Here is a 16,033-nt window from a genome sequence, read left to right as displayed (position 1 = left end):
TTAAGTCTCTCTCTACAGGTTTAATCCAGGTTGCCAGCTATATGCATACATATATATCATTTATGTATTTATTTTTTAAATCCATTGCTTAACCACTCCTTTTAGTGGCATCTCCAATAAAGTTATCGGTGATAGCAGGGTGGCACACAAAAGACAGGAAACTAGGATGAGTCACACTATTGCACATAGACCAGCACACCCACACCCACAGATAACAGAGGAGAGGTAGAGTGCTCAAGAGGGAGACAAAGAGGACAGAGGCACCATGACAGTTTGTTGTCCATGTCCTTGACCTCCTATTAGAAAGTTTCATGGCCGCTTTAGGTGAACGCTGTTCCTTCTTTGTGTAAAAGTGTTTCTGTGTTGCATTCATGCAGAGGCGGCGAAAGTACAGACATTCTTTATACAAATAGAAGTAGAGACACTTGTGTAAAAAATACCCAGTCAAAATCTGAAGTACTGATTCAGGTGGAAAACGTACAGGCTTTGAAATGTAACTAAACCTTCTGTTACATTAATGTAGGGTAGTCACCGGTTAAAGTGAGGTTTGGGGAGCCCTAAGTGTGTCACTGCTTGAACACGATCAAACTTCTCCTTCTGCAGGTATCCATGTAAACATGCTGTTACTGACAGGAGGGCCTGGAAAACAAAGGACCAGTATGCTGAGGAGAATTTAACAAGTTTTGTCTTCAGTCCCACTTGGATAGGTGTGCTGAAGGTTGAGAAGCACTTAGTGATGGATGGGAAATGCCCTACAATGACTGAGGGGGTTTGGCCCTTGGCCATTTTGAACTTCACATGGCTGCATGCTGAGGCAGCAACCCCTAACCCTACTCAAGTAAGTTAAAGTGAAGTAAAGACTCGTTGAAAAATGTACTTCTAAACGTGCTTTTATTGCACCATGTTCATTAACTCATGAGCTGCTGTAACATGAATCAAATGGGTGAATTACAACCTCAGCATGCAGTCAAGTTCTATAGAGTCTTACTAATGACCTACTCGTGTTATTGAGGTGTGTTGCAGCAGGGACACATCGAAAAGTTTCAGGACACCTTGTCAAGTCTTTTTACACACAGCAAGTTTGTTGCTGTGTGTAATGTGGCTCTGTGTCCCTGAGGATATTCTAGTGCTTTCTGGCTTGTTTTGGATTCTTTTCCTCTATCGACAACATTAAAACCTGATGGTTTGAAATTAGTTCCTAATTGAAAAAAAAGGTGCATCCTGTCCACAGCACAGATGTCACTTGGCAGTTAGTGACGGTAACATTGTAATAAGTTTGCAGTGGTTATTTTAGGGGTGAAAATCTTGACTTTAATGTGGACTGAATTACAGAGTAAAATGCATACTTTACATGTTTCTAATTAGATTAAAGACTAATTTGTCTTTTCATTTGTGCCTGCTTTTTACTGTCCTTTTCCTTTTCCTCATCTTCATAGTTCCTGCTGTAAATCCCGATGCTTATAACCTTTTGGAGGTTTTTTTTCCAGGGTTTTCTTATGGTTTTGGTGGTGTGGAGTATTGTAACAATGGCACCTTCAGCTGATCTATTAGCTTTGCATCTGAGTGGGCCGAGTGTAGGTGGCAGGCAGGACATGATGTGGTGTGGAACCAGCTTCTTGAAACACTTTAACAGGTGTTAGAGCAACTGGTTGGTAGTCATTGAGGCTCCTAATGTTTGTTCGTTTAGGCAGTGGGACAATTCAGAATGTTAAAAGAAGACATGCAAGCCGCTAGTATTTAGCCATCACAAAATATTTGCAGAATCATCACCATATCACCATATAATTGATACCCGTCAACATGATTTCACTTTCCTTTTCCTTAAATCCAAAACTAATAATAAAATGATATCTCAGGATTGGCAACTTTATCATACTTAGGAGTATTAATCTAGCAATGAGGCCATGTCTAGTCATACAAATGTCTTCTGTAATTAAAAATGCAAGCACAGCATATCTGATAACCTGGTGATTTGTGTTGAATGGAATTTTTTTGTTTGCTCAACAGTTGCACAACTACTTTCCAATGCTGTTCAGTTGGGTTAAAGCCAGCAAAGAACTGATGGAGAACACCTCCACTAATAGGAGACAGATGGCAGCATTGACCAAGAGTTTGCAGGACACCCTTGATCCACAGTTGTGCAGAGTTTTGATGGATTCTTTTCTTGTTTGAAAGATTCAACTTCAGGTAATCACCTGATTTATTAAGTTCTCACTCAATTCTGTTTAAATTTTTGGATTGAAACAAATTTTAGAAAGAAATCTGCACATATAATTGCCAAGACCTAAATTGGATGAACTACATTTCCAAAGTATTCATATTATAGAGAACAATTTCTTCCTGTTCTCTAGTTGTATGTCATCTGGAAATATGAGTTATCACTATCACAAAGACAACCTGCTGATTTCTGTTGTCAACCTATTTAGTGCTGTCACAGAAACTACAGTTATTTACATATAAAAGCAAGTTAAAAGGCTTAATATACAACATGTGCACCATTTCTGCATTATTGCAAAGTTTAATAAGAAAATACTTTTCTATCTTTGGAGTTTAACTGTAATCACATCACTCTTGAAAGTCTTTCAGCCATTCTCACAATTATTGAATGAATAAATATTATAATAATATCTGTACACTAGAGAGCATCATTTCATAATTTGTTGTACATGAAGCACATGTTTCACTTGTTTAAAAAGCTGGTTGCAGACTTGCAAGTTACAAAAAAACCCCTTCACACTCTGTTAGCGAAGCATCACCTCGACCCTTTTCTGTTTCTTCCTGCCCAGGATGCACCTGCAAGTTTCCGCAACTCATTTCTAACCTCATGTAAATAAAGAAGTATCAGCTTTCTGTAAAATAAAACAGAGCTGCTACTTACTGGAAATGCTTCAGTTATGATCATCCTGAAACAATTAGCTGAATACCGTTTACATTTTTTCTCTGATTGCACATCTCATGTACTGTTAAGAAAGACTAAACTGAGTCCAGGTCTGTAACTTCTTTTCAGGATGCACCTACAGGCCTCAGTATCTCATGTATAAAGTATCAACTATCTATAAAAGCAGAAAATAGCTTGAAAGTTTTGAATTGCTGTAGATATTTTCTGTATTTTCAGAGTTTGCTTTCACTGGATCTTGACCATCAACTGTGTTTGGGCATCACCTTTACAATAAGTCTGGTCTCATTGACTTATGAAGATTTCAACAGTTCAATAAAGTTCAATAACAAGATCTGTACTTACTCCTCCAAATATCTCCATCTAAATTCTGTTCACCTATTAATTGTGCCCATTCTATCTAACAACCTCTTCCTATTGAAATGGCTGCAGATGTGCAGATTTCTCTTTCATCTTACAGTTTCATCTCATTTTTAAATATTTAGATGATTGCATTTTTGTGGAAACCATAAATTTTGATGTCAGAGAATAGCGCTAAAGCTGAAATTGTCTACTTTACATTGCTTCAAAAATTTTACATATAATTGAAAATTCTGAATAAAGCACAAAAAAAGGATCAAATATAACCAAGCATAACCCTGTTTCATTTAGGACGTGGAGAATGTAACCATTCCAATGTAAGAAACAAACAAACAAATACATAGAAAAAAATGGATGATCTTGCCTGCCTTAAGTAGACAAGCACAAAACAGCACCAATAATAGTAATTGTCATGTTGTGCAGTGTGGCAGGCAGGTAGGGGAAGTGGACCCAAAATGCAGGAATCAGACACAGAAGTAAAACTTAAAGTGCAGCTTTATTGCTGGGGAAAAACCTCACTAAACTAAACTCCCCAAAAGACAAACAAAACTCTGGACTGAGGAACTAAGGACTAAAACACTGGAAAAGAACCAGCGTGGGAGACAAAACACACAGCAGGTTGAGGGTGAACTGACATTAACGACACGACACTGACACAAGGGCACACTGGGCTTAAATACACTGAGGGAGTCATCAAGAAATGAGAAACAGGAGGGAGACACAGCTGAGAGGGTTTGGGCTAACGAGACACGGGGAGCAAAGCTAGACGCACTGACACAACCCAAGAACTAACCCCTCACAAAGAACATAGAATAATACTAATAAACAAAGCATAACAAAAGGATCAGAATACCAAACCATAATACAAAGGAATGTAAGAACTGAAAATGCTGGGTCAAAGTGACCCAGGACCGTGACAGTAATAGTACTAATAATACAGGCAAGACAAAAAAAATAAATAAGCTCCGCCTCCTGTTAGCTGTATTAAATAACCTCTCCACCACCATCACCACTGAATACTTAGCCCACACTGACAACATGCTGGTGACTCTCTGTGCAATCATCACTTGTCTAACATGTAAAGAGTCTTACTTACAGTATAGCTTAAACCCCATTTTATATTCATTTGTCAGTGTGTTACTCTTGACCTTGTGTCTTCTTGTTGTTTGCAGGTGTGAGTGGTGTGACGGTGCTGACACAGAAACCTCCTGTTTTATCAGTGAGCAAGGGGGGGGAAGCCACCATGGACTGTAACCTGGGGACTGTTGATAGCTATGTCTGTTGGTATAAACAGATTCCTGGAGGAGTTCCTCAGTATGTGCTGGATTTTCATCATAGCGATAGTTCTCCAGACTATGGCTCTGGGTTCTCTGCTCCAAAATTCACATCCACTCATCAGTCAACAACAGATTATCGTTTGATCATCAACAATGTGGAGGAGGGAGACTCTGCAGTCTATTACTGTAAGACATGGGACGGCTCTGTTGATGAGTTCGTATCACAGTGAATTACACTGTGACAAAAACCTCCACAGAGATACTTCTGCTTTTTGATGCTCTTTTTATAAAAGACACAAAAAACAAACTCACTGTAATCCCACCACCTACAAATAGTGTTTTTTTCCTAGCTGCAGAATTAAGAGATTAAAGAAGAATCTCAGATAGAGCTCTTCAGTATGTACACAGTATTTCAATGGGGACAATCAGATGCTAATTGTTCGAATGAAGTTACCTGAAGTGCTTTAATGCTGAGCCTTATATTAATCTAATATTAACCAAAATGCCATAAAATCATATAGTGTAGTATTAAGTGGACACGGCCCTGAAAAATAAAGGCATTAGACTATGTGTCCTTAGGGGATAGAAATGTAGTAGACCTTCGCCCACGTTTGCTTGTAGAGAGTAGATAATGGGGAACTGTGTTTTAGTGGAAAGTTACTGAAATGCTGTTGTTTAGACTAGAATGAGCAGTGTGTTGTCTTCCATCGGATGTCTATGAGGAATCAAAAGAACCTGGTGAAGTGTTGATATTTAACATAATTAACAGTTAAAAGCAGGAGACTCTGCAAAGTGTTACTGTGAAACATGGAGAGACTTTATTGGGGAGGACATAACACAGTGGTGAATACTGTGACAAAAAAACTAATAAAACAAACTAAGTGACACCACAGCTTTTGTGAAATCTGAACATATTACATTCCCAAACACACAGTGTGGAACAAAACACAGAAATACAGAAATGGATGTATCAGTCCACACCTATAATGTTTTAGGTAATATAATTTGGTCAGTCCTAGAATCATAGAATGGTAGCAGAAAACTACTCACTTTTTGTTTAAAATATTAATAATAATAGTAGTAGCAATAATAATAATAATAATAATAATAATAATAATAATAATAATAACAACAATGTATTATTATTAGTAGTAGTATCAGTATTAGTAGTAGTAGTAGTAGTTAAAAATTATATATAAATTATAAAAAATGATGGATGATTAAGAAGAAAGGAAAGTAACCAGTGAAATACAAACAAACAAAAACCAACAGCTCCTCCTCCCATTAGTTGTGTTAAATAGCTCTTCCAAATCTTTCACTTCTTAATTCTTTGCTCAAATCAACATCATGCTGGTGACTCTTTGTGCTCTCATCACTGCTCTAACATGTAAAGAGTTTGAGTTACAGTATAGCTTAGACCTCATGTTATATTCATCTGTAAGGGTGTTTATCTTGACTCCATGTGTTCTTGTTGTTTGCAGGTGTGAGTGGTGTGACGGTGGTGACACAGAAACCTCCTGTTGTATCAGTGAGGAAAGGACAGACAGCCACCATGGACTGTAACCTGGGGACTGTTACTGACCAGTCTGCTCGGTGGTATAAACAGATTCCAGGAGGAGTTCCTCAGTATGTGCTGAGGTTTCATCGCAGCTACAGTTCTTCATATTATGGCTCTGGGTTCTCTTCTCCAAAATTCACATCCACTCATCAGTCAACAACAGATTATCGTTTGATCATCAACAATGTGGAGCAGGGAGACTCTGCAGTCTATTACTGTAAGACATATGACGACTCTGTTGATGAGTTCGTATCACAGTGAATTACACTGTGACAAAAACCTCCACAGAGATACTTCTGCTTTTTGATGCTCTTTTTATAAAAGACACAAAAAACAAACTCACTGTAATCCCACCACCTACAAATAGTGTTTTTTTCCTAGCTGCAGAATTAAGAGATTAAAGAAGAATCTCAGATAGAGCTCTTCAGTATGTACACAGTATTTCAATGGGGACAATCAGATGCTAATTGTTCGAATGAAGTTACCTGAAGTGCTTTAATGCTGAGCCTTATATTAATCTAATATTAACCAAAATGCCATAAAATCATATAGTGTAGTATTAAGTGGACACGGCCCTGAAAAATAAAGGCATTAGACTATGTGTCCTTAGGGGATAGAAATGTAGTAGACCTTCGCCCACGTTTGCTTGTAGAGAGTAGATAATGGGGAACTGTGTTTTAGTGGAAAGTTACTGAAATGCTGTTGTTTAGACTAGAATGAGCAGTGTGTTGTCTTCCATCGGATGTCTATGAGGAATCAAAAGAACCTGGTGAAGTGTTGATATTTAACATAATTAACAGTTAAAAGCAGGAGACTCTGCAAAGTGTTACTGTGAAACATGGAGAGACTTTATTGGGGAGGACATAACACAGTGGTGAATACTGTGACAAAAAAACTAATAAAACAAACTAAGTGACACCACAGCTTTTGTGAAATCTGAACATATTACATTCCCAAACACACAGTGTGGAACAAAACACAGAAATACAGAAATGGATGTATCAGTCCACACCTATAATGTTTTAGGTAATATAATTTGGTCAGTCCTAGAATCATAGAATGGTAGCAGAAAACTACTCACTTTTTGTTTAAAATATTAATAATAATAGTAGTAGCAATAATAATAATAATAATAATAATAATAATAATAATAATAATAATAACAACAATGTATTATTATTAGTAGTAGTATCAGTATTAGTAGTAGTAGTAGTAGTTAAAAATTATATATAAATTATAAAAAATGATGGATGATTAAGAAGAAAGGAAAGTAACCAATGAAATACAAACAAACAAAAACCAACAGCTCCTCCTCCCATTAGTTGTGTTAAATAGCTCTTCCAAATCTTTCACTTCTTAATTCTTTGCTCAAATCAACATCATGCTGGTGACTCTTTGTGCTCTCATCACTGCTCTAACATGTAAAGAGTTTGAGTTACAGTATAGCTTAGACCTCATGTTATATTCATCTGTAAGGGTGTTTATCTTGACTCCATGTGTTCTTGTTGTTTGCAGGTGTGAGTGGTGTGACGGTGGTGACACAGAAACCTCCTGTTGTATCAGTGAGGAAAGGACAGACAGCCACCATGGACTGTAACCTGGGGACTATTACTGACCAGTCTGCTCGGTGGTATAAACAGATTCCAGGAGGAGTTCCTCAGTATGTGCTGAGGTTTCATCGCAGCTACAGTTCTTCATATTATGGCTCTGGGTTCTCTTCTCCAAAATTCACATCCACTCATCAGTCAACAACAGATTATCATTTGATCATCAACAATGTGGAGGAGGGAGACCCTGCAGTCTATTACTGTAAGACATATGACGACTCTGCCAAAGAGGATGTATCACAGTGATTTACACTGTGACAAAAACCTCTTACTTTTCCTTCTGCTTTTTTAGACTCTATACTGATCACAGCGCTGTCAAGTATACTCAGTGTAATATCTCCATAGCTGCAATTTACAAACAAAAAATTGCTGTTTTTGATTTTCACTTATTTATTTTCACTTTTACTAACTACACTATGCATCAAATAATACACAGACAAGGGGTTGGCAGATTGATCTGATATCAATAGTATTGATACTTTACTTTCATCCTTTCCTTTTCCTTTGTCTGGTCTTCTCATGCAGGCACGCTTTGCCCATCCCCTGCACATGCCGAGGAAGGGCAAAGCACAACATGTTGTTCTGTGTTTAGTTGCACCATGCTCACATGACTCTGTGCCACTGAGCAGTGACATGCTGCAGCGATTGAAAGAGACATCATTTACACCTGTAAATGAAAATGGTACATGTTGGAAGGATTTTCTCTACTGTGGCAACAGCACCATCTTATATAAAGTCATGAAAGACCATGAGTAGGAGCAGAACGAAAATGCTGTAGTGATGACAGACTTACTGTACTTGGCAGATAAAAAATGAACGGTGGCTCAGAATTAAACAAGCATTTTTTGAAGATTAATTTACACCAAACATTTGACAGACGGCAAAATCATTTCCAACACCCCGAAGGACAGCAAGGAGATGCTTTCCAGGGATACATTGACGGGTGCCTAAATACTGTAGACCTGAGGAAGGCTGAGAGTTCCTCTTCCCCAGCCAAGAACGAGATGCCATCTTCCTAGAGAAGTTCCCCGGCAGGCACCGCTGGAACACTCACTGCTGAAAATGCCTCACTGCTGAAAATGCCTCACTGTGGGACTCGGTCAAGTCTCTAACTGAGAATGTGACCCAGCTCAGTGAAGAAAATAAGGATATAATTGGCTGTTTTTGATTACTTTTGGTTTTACCTCTATATTTCACCTTTAAAAACTATTTATCTTGCCTTGTTTGGTATCGCTCTTTTCACCACAACCTCACATGTCTGAATTTACTGTTTTGCTTTTTTTTTCATTTTGACATACTTAACACATCTGATGTAAAATCAGACAAAAAACATAAAATCAGTGTGTTGAGGAACCAGGGCACCCTGACAAGAAGGCATCAGTGGGCAAGAGATGAAAATAGGGTTGCTGTAATGCTAGTATGCAACCATGTAACCCTGGCGGTAGGGGTTACATGAATAGGATGAGGGACCTATGGATTCTTCGATACCCAACATCCAAAATGACGGTGAAACAACTAGCAGCTCAGTGTTCCAATATTTGAAAGAAGGGACTGCTCTCACAGCTAGAGATTGATGAGGTACAACATAAATGCTATGGCAATGGGGAGCCAGGACGCCAGGTCAGGGGCGAGATATCATCACCCCCACCCAAGATTGGGTACCAAGCCCCAAGCGCGATAGGAGAAGGATCGTTCAGTGTGAGAGGAACTGACTTGAAAGATAGGATCATGGCCAAGTTTGAAACCTCGATCCCCTGTAGCCAGTTACCAAGACTACGTGAAGTACCCTCAGAAGGTCTGCTAGATGATGTTAATGCAGCACTACGGACAATACCTACAGCTACCATTACCGAGACTAACAAGCTGATCTACAAGTTGAACAGCCACAAGGGGCAGTACCCTCCATGGAGAAGCAGGCTAAAGGCTAACATCAAGGTAGCACTGAGGGAGGTTAGTGGAGTTGCAGAAAGGTGTGATGAAGAAGGTGCCTAAGAAGTACAGGAACCTGTCCATACCTGAGGCTTGGAAACTGCCAAGCAACGACTCACAGCCTGGGCCAGCCGCTTGAAGAGATTTTTGTTAGAAAAACTTATGTCATGACAGTTTGAAAAACATGTGTTGCCACTATATAATATACAAACTGTACACTAGTGAGCAAGGGTTTATAGGTTTAAATGTATAAAGGTCAAAGTTACGGTGAAACTACATGTTTCTGACCCTGAATTAATTTGCATCGTCAGTCAGTGAAGCATTACTTCTCTACTTCTTCATCCCCTTTTTCCCAGGATGCACCTGCAAGAGTTCATTTATTATTTACATTTACAGTACATGTAAATGAAGAAGTGTCAGCACTCTGTAACACTCTACATGTTTAAACTATTCTAATTAGGAAAAGCGTAGACATTAAATGATTTTTCTCTTTAAATATACAATTTCACCTGTCCACACACATTTTATTTTCAATAATTATCCAAGCTTGACATATTTTTCTGTAAATATTCTCTACATTACATTTAATAAAGCTGATAAATTACATTATACATCCTGAGGTATTGATGAGTGAATTAAGGTCAGACTGTATATGGTTATTGATATTGGTTCCAGAGGAGTTCAGTGTAACTCCTCAACCTCAAGTGGATCAAGCTAAGCTATCAATTAAATGATTCTACTCAAGTCTATTATGACTTAGTAAAGTAAGCAGGAGGACAGGCCAAATTAAATTTCAGTGTCAACCAGTTGGCTGGGCCTCTCCCATATCTACTGATTAGCCGTTCTTTTTGGTTCTGTAACTGCTCATGAAAATAAAACAACTTGGTGACAATATAAGCTGGGACTCTATTAGCTAATTTTTCTGTGTACATACTGTATGGACCCTGTGTTCAGTTGTTACCCATATGGAAAAGATATATATAAATCTTATCTTGTATCTGTCTTGTGTGAAACTTGTATGAAAAGCAAGAGTGAAAACAGATATAAGATCCCTTGAAAAAATTTATAAATGAAACTTGTATGTTTTGGATACTTATTAATACAATATATGAAAGTAATGAGAAAGTGGCCACTTTCATGACTAATCATATAAGCCTTATATGATTCACTATATGAAGTAGGCCACATCTTATGCAAGTTTTTACTATTTCTTTTCCATATGGGTATGTATTTCTAAATAAAGTGATATTTTATAAAATATTCTACTACATTAACCATTCCACTTTCATGAAACTTCAAGGAAAAGTTCTGGCATTTTAGTGGTTTGGATTATGTAATAATCCCATTGATCTGTAGTAAGGCATAGCACTTTGACTATTCTGTCTTGTAATTAGTGAAACATGAAAAAAAACATTCATATGTTTGTGCTATTTTATTTGATAACAACTCTTTATTTATATTATTGTTTTTTTGTCTCCTCAAAGTTCATACATTTATACTGTGTCCTAATTTTAAATCTATTGCTCCATCTTTTTAGTATCAAGAATGTGCTGCCCACACCTAGAAATATTTCATTAATTTTAAGTTGGTCAAACATAGGCGGTTGGCTAGATACTGCTCTGTGTTTGTCCAAACATACTAAGACACTAATCCATAATTTTAAAAAAGTAATTGTTATAGCATCAACAATACAGCTAAAGGACATTAACAAAGTAATATTAAAGCTCCTCCTCCTGTCAGTCTCTCTGAGTTTCAGTTATATATTAAATGGTTCACACCTCCTCTCTTCATCGTACTTAGACAGTGCAATCTCTTTCTAAGTCCATTCTCAGCTCATACTGTCAACATGCTGGTGACTCTCTGTGTTCTCATCGCTGCTCTAACATGTATGAGACCTATTTATACTTCAGACTAATCTTAGTTTAGGTGCTGGATTCACATATCAGTGTGCTTCATATGACTCCATGTCTTATTGTTGTTTGCAGGTGTGAGTGGTGTGACGGTGGTGACACAGAAACCTATTTTATCAGTAAGAAAAGGACAGACGGCCACCATAGACTGTAACCTGGGGACTGTTACTGATAGTGCTGCTCGGTGGTATAAACAGACTCCAGGAGGAGTTCCTCAGTTTGTGCTGTATTTTTATCATGGCTCTAGTTCTCCAACCTATGGCTCTGGGTTCTCTGCTCCAAAATTCACATCCACTCATCAGTCAACATCAGATTATCGTTTGATCATCAACAATGTGGAGGAGGGAGACTCTGCAGTCTATTACTGTAAGACATGGGACAGCTCTGTTAAGGAGTACGCATCACAGTGATTTACACTGTGACAAAAACTTCCTCACTAATACTTCTGCTTTTTGACACTCTTCCACATCCTGATAACTGAGAGATCAAGCAACTCAGTGTTAACCCACCAACTGCAGATAATGTGTTGCAGTTTTTCTCAAACAATTTTTGCTCATTTCTCAAAGGAGAAAAGTCATAGCACTTTCCAATCAGTTCTAAAAAACATGATAATGAATAAATGTAAAACTTTCACCACCCTATAAAGACAGAGTCATCAAAAAAAAAAAAAATTCTCAAAACATTACTAACTTTGGAAACAGTTCTGCATTAATGCAGGTCTAATGTAGTGCAAACATTTTTTAGAAATAAAATATGAAGGAACTTTTGGAAACGTTACATAACTAACGTAATGGAGAAAAGCAAATTGTTACTCATGAAACTCTATGTATCAGAAAGCAGGCAAAGAAAATATAAAAAAACTGAGAACGTGGCACCAACTAATGTATAGTCCAGTACAGTCACGGTACATAAATTCAACAACCACTTTATTAGGGACACCTGTTCCAGTGCTTATTATAGTGATCCAAATATCTAATATCTAGTAACTTGAAGCTAGCAATGTACATATCTAGATATGGTCAAGACAGACTGCAGAAGTTCAAACCGATCATCAGAATAAAGAAGAAAGATGACTAAACATGAGATGGTTATTGATGTTAGACAGGCTGGCGTGAGTATTTCAGACACTGTTAATGTACCGGGATTATTTTTTTGCACAACCATCTCTAGGGTTTACAGGGATGGAGGACTCAAATTAGAAAATATCCAGCGAGCAGCAGTTTTTGGTGCAATGTTTCAAAACAAGCTATGCAGAAGAGCATCTTTGGGAGCACCGTACATCTGACCTTGAAGCAGATGGGCTACAGCAACAGAAGGCCAAAATGAGAGCCACACTAACAGCTACAACAACTTTTTCAAGAATATTATTTTATGACAGACTTGAGCCTGAATGATGAATATGAATCAGAAACATGTGAAACAATGTGAACAACAATGTGAAACTGCTCATGAATCATTTAATCTATGAGTGAAAGTAGTCTTCTTGAATCTCCTCCTCCTTTAGTTTGCCTCTCCCCTTTATAAGCTCCAGCTCTCTTCTCCTACTCACATATCGCTAAACAAACAAGATCATTTACACTTCACACTGACAACATGCTGTGGATCCTCTGCACTCTCATTACTGCTCTAATGTGTAAGATCTTGTTCTTATTCCATTTTTTGTCCATATTTAGAGCTAAACTTTAAACTTCTGTTTTTTCTGTGTTTCCTGGCAGATGTTGATGCAGTGATCGTGTTGACCCAGACACCTGCTGTCCACACAGTTTCTCCAGGTCAAGAAGTTGTTCTCAACTGCAACATAGAGAGATATGATGCAAATTATGTTAGCTGGTATAAACAAGTTCCTGGAACGGTTCTTCAGTATGTTCTAAGATTTCATCATTCTAGCAGCTCACCCAGCTTTGGAACAGGATTCTCCTCAGACAGATTCAACTCTAAATCCTCATCAGACATTGATTACCAGTTCATTATCAAGCGAGCAGAGACAGGAGACTCTGCAGTGTATTACTGTCAGACATGGGATGACTCTGCTTCTGCACCCGTATCACAGTGATTCAGGCTGTGACAAAAACCTCCTCATTAGTACTTCTGCTTTTTGAGAAACTTTCACATGCAAAAAAAAAAAAAAAGACCCATAAAAAAAACCCTGTAAATCCTCCATTTTTAAATCCTTTTTAATCTTCATTATTAAAGGCATAAAGAGGAAAGCACTGAAATATGTACATCTCATTTACTCACATCAACCCGAACAGATCACATAAATCAAACTATCCAACATATAGTATTATATGTTGCTGCAAGCTATTTTTAATAACAGAAATTTTATGGACACTACTCACAGGTCTAACTGTCCAACAGCAGTTTAACTTATCATTTAAAATAAAGTGTAATTAACATGCAGTTTAAAAAATATATATAAAGCTATACTGAAGCTAGTTTAGAACTTCTAGACCATGTTCATTTAGTTTTGATTATTCAGAAACATATTTTTAAGGCAGAAGGAAAATATAGAAGTGTGAGGATAAGGACACTAGTGACAAATGTTTGATTCTTTTACAACCATTTTTAAGAACATGGTGTGATTTATTGTAGCTATTGTATTATTATGGTATATATTTTTCTATCATTTGTAAAAATGATGACGATCAAACTGACTGACATAATACTCATGGGAAGGAAATATACAGTATTTACTCAGTGTCTTTTCTGCACACTGCAATTCTGTCAAGAATATGTGAATGCGTTTTAAGTATTTTACTTGTTTAAATGATTAGCACTAGTGCTCATAAACCACAACGTAATGATCTGTGAATGTGCTTGAAAGCGACTGTTTACAGTACACAGCAGGTATGTTAAAAATATGCTTCTCTGTTATCTGAAATAGAAATTACAAAAACTAAAAGTTTTTTTATTTGCAAAAACTAACAGATCAAAAAAATACATTCCCCAATCAAACAAAACAAACTTTGTTATTGATGACTGATGAATAAAAAGAACAAAAAAGAATGCAGTACAATAGAATTGTATTGCATGGGATCATTTTACAAATAAACTAATGCCAACAAATAACTAAAGCACAATAAACAATAAACATTGAGCTTATTTGAAATTCATCCATCCATCCATTCGCTTCCGCTTATCCTTTTCAGGGACGCGGGGGGCGCTGGAGCCTATCCCAGCTGTCATAGGGCGAGAGGCGGGGGTACACCCTGCACAGCATCAGGAAAAAGGAGCACGAGAAGCTTGAGAAATACCAAAGGCTCAGAGAAGAGCTCGAGAAGATGTGGAGGGTTAAGGTAACAGTGGTCCCAGTGGTAATTGGAACACTCAGTTCGGTGACTCCCAAGCTAGGTGAGCGGCTCCAGCAGATCCCAGGAACAACATCAGAGATCTCCGTCCAGAAGAGCGCATCCCTAAGAACATAAATAAACATAAATCAGAATAAATTTGATAGTATTGACATTATATAAATATACATTACTGTTACGGTGTGTTTAACATTTTAAAGTAGAGTAATAAGATGCAGCTAATCCAAATTACAAGGCTGCCCTGACTTCAGATCTTCTAGATCAAGAGAACTTATAGAAATTTAGTTTGGATTAATCAGAAACACATTTAAAAGGCAGAAAGAAAGGTTGAAATGTCCTCCTATCATTCATTTTTCTGTTTTTTTTTTCCCTGGAACATCCTTCATATATTTTCAGGCTCCAGCCTCCCTCCTCCTGTCCTGACAGTCTTCCCTCCGTCCAGTGCTGAGCTCCAGTCCGATACAGCTTCTCTGGTCTGTCTGTCCAGTCAGTCTTTGCCTTTTGCAGATGTGAGCTGGTTGGCTGCTGGGAGTCCAGTGAGCAGTGGGATCTCGACCAGCACTGCTGTTCAGAGACCAGACCAGACTTACCAAATCAGCAGCTCTCTGACCATCCAGACATCAGACTGGAACATGGATAAGGTTTATACATGTAAAGTGTCTTTGGGCTCGTAGACTTCAGAGAAAACCATCAAGAAGTCAGAATGTCCCACTGAATAGTCGAGGACCAGAGTGTGCTTTTAAAATCTGCTTCTTTACTGCTTGTGCTGTTTGCTCATTACAGTCTTTACATGTTAGAAATCAATATAAAGCAAAATATTTTAGTCATGTATTCATTTGCTGGCCATTAACAAGTATTTCCAGGAATTCGTGTTTTGTATTAAATCAATAAAAGCATTGGTTTGAAAAATGTGTTTTCTTGTGAGTAAATAAGAAATTGTGTCACTGTCAGCAGACATTTAATGTAACTGAAATGAACTGGGAAATTTTAGAGAGGGGAACAAAGAAGAAAAAAATTACTCACAAGCACACAATTTTTAATCGTATTGTTCCCATAGTTAAAACATAAGTATGTTCTGAATTACGCGTTATGTAATATTTGTACACTAGAGAGCATCATTTAATAATTCTTCCTCAGTAAGAGAGAGGGCAAGTGTCACTGGTCTAAAATGATTGTTGTAGACTTGAT

The 16,033-nt window shown here is 37.6% G+C and overlaps 1 pseudogene across 1 annotated transcript; it reads left to right on the top strand.

Annotated features, from left to right (window-relative positions):
* Positions 1–11,445: 11,445 nt before the first annotated feature.
* On the top strand, positions 11,446–15,564 carry LOC101476460 (immunoglobulin lambda-1 light chain-like; annotated as a pseudogene). The gene is made up of 3 exons (XR_013098190.1): positions 11,446–11,513; positions 11,613–11,936; positions 15,209–15,564. The product of XR_013098190.1 is annotated as an immunoglobulin lambda-1 light chain-like (transcript).
* The last annotated feature ends 469 nt before the right edge of the window (positions 15,565–16,033 follow it).

Source organism: Maylandia zebra, linkage group LG4 (assembly GCF_041146795.1).
Source record: "Maylandia zebra isolate NMK-2024a linkage group LG4, Mzebra_GT3a, whole genome shotgun sequence".
NCBI lineage: Eukaryota > Metazoa > Chordata > Actinopteri > Cichliformes > Cichlidae > Maylandia > Maylandia zebra.
Note: the sequence above shows the minus strand (reverse complement) of the source record. Positions and strands in the feature narration are given on the sequence as shown.